The following is a 2007-nucleotide window of genomic DNA, read 5'->3' on the forward strand; positions in this document are numbered from 1 at the left end:
CTATGTTAATAATATGAAGGATCAAAACATTATATTCCCTAGCAACAACCATCATGTTAGCACTTGGTTTTTCTTCTGAGTTACTCCATTTTGTTGATTCTATTTGTATGGTTTTGGTGGAAATAAATTCAATGTTTTTAGTACCTTTGTTAGTTATTATCCCAATGGAGGGAAATGACAAGTGTGTGGGTAATTCTATTATACAGCTGAGTTGTAATTCTCATCCTGTTAGGCATTATCGGTGATTTTGATGGAATGGTCTCATATAAATGTAACATCAAATTGTTCATGCTATAGGAAGCCTTAGACATGTGCATTTGCTAGTGGCTCTCTATATTTTCATTTTTGGAGTGACCAAAGGACTGACTCAGTAAGAAGTCTCCTTGGTTTCACTCCACTATAGCCCACAGAAGATGCATGCAGGCAAGTTGACCCCCTTGCACAAGCTTTAAGCCAAAAGGAGCTGAGAGTTGGTGGATAAGTGCCAACTTATCCAGTCCCTTTTTACCAAAATGTTTAGCAAAAATGTCTTGATGGATTTTTATAGGATTTTGAGCAGTGCTTCTTCTTTCTGACTCACCTTAGAGTTAGATAGCAGGATGTTCCAAGAGGTGGCTCTAGATGTTAAGATCCTACTGATATTTCTTTTGTAAAGAGATACAAGATGGCTGCTTCCCCACCGGAGCAGGACGTGCGGTTGGGGGCTCCTCCCGGGAAGACACGCCGCCTGCCAGCATGGCTCATACATACGTGAACAGCAAAATCCACCCTGGGAAGGTGGTTGTGTTCATCAAACCCACCTGCCCCTACTGCAGACGGACCCAAGAGATCCTCAGCCAAATGCCCTTCAAAGAAGGACTCCTGGAATTTGTTGATATCACGGCCACCAGCGACACAAACGCGATTCAAGATTATTTCTAGCAGCTCACAGGGGCAAGAACGGTACCTCGGGTCTTTATCGGAAAAGATCGCATAGGTGGATGTACTGATCTAATAAACATGCAAAAGAGTGGGGAACTAGAGACACGGCTACGGCAAATTGAAGCCCTAAAATAATTACAGAGCAGACCTCAATGATACCCTCCTTGAGAACTGGATGGCCTCACCAACGATGACAGCACTTCTTGGCCATTCTTACCCAACTACAGCAGCTGTTTACTTAAATTCTGAAATGCATTAATCAAAATAATTATAATGTATAGGGGGCTTTGTTCTTCTTTTGGATCAGTATTAGAAGGTAGACCCACTTTCCCCACACCATGGGGATGAAAAGATTGATGAACCATCTTGAGTTTCTTCTGGAGTGGTCTTTGGGTTCAAAAACACCATGACAAGTTCTGGTTTAATATTTATCCATTGATCCGAAAGATGTTCTTTCTCTTTGGCATATTTTTTTACTGTTCATGTGCCAGCAGTCCTCTACCTCTAAACCAGTGTTTCTCAACCACGACCATGCTTATTCCAGGCCCCCCAGGCTGAATCTGTATTTGGTCTTTTGTGCTACACATCAGTCAAAGATATCTTGCTGAGCTTGACCCTCTAGAGTTAGCATGAAGAAATCAATAGCTTCTTAAATGTGCTTTTTCAAACTACCTGCATATCCCCCTTCACCATCTTTATATCACCTTATCCCATATTGAGAAACACGACTCTGAGCCAGTGTTCTCAACCATGACAACTTAATAGTTTTCATGGGAAACGTTCAGCAATTCCACGAAAAGTCTGTAAGGACCCAAGCTGAGAAACTCTGCATGAAAAGTTAAGTACTGTTCTCACTTGGTGCCACAGGGGTCAGAGATACAAGTGAAGATGCTGCAATCATGTGGCAGTATTTTTATGTAAGATATTTGTCCAGGTAATCCTGAACAACTGTGTGTTACTTTGATTTAGATTCTCAAATTTAAAATGCAAAATTAAAAAATTACTACAGAAATCTTGTGGCTCCCTCCCCAAGATGTCTGTGGAAGGAGCTAAATTTGAGAAACACTGTCCTAAATGATTGCCAAT

General features: G+C 41.3%; 1 pseudogene; it reads left to right on the forward strand.

The window, feature by feature from the left end:
- The first annotated feature begins 693 nt into the window (after positions 1-693).
- On the forward strand, positions 694-1540 carry LOC143670453 (glutaredoxin-1 pseudogene; annotated as a pseudogene).
- The last annotated feature ends 467 nt before the right edge of the window (positions 1541-2007 follow it).

The sequence above is a fragment of the Tamandua tetradactyla genome, chromosome X, assembly GCF_023851605.1.
Source record: "Tamandua tetradactyla isolate mTamTet1 chromosome X, mTamTet1.pri, whole genome shotgun sequence".
Lineage (NCBI taxonomy): Eukaryota > Metazoa > Chordata > Mammalia > Pilosa > Myrmecophagidae > Tamandua > Tamandua tetradactyla.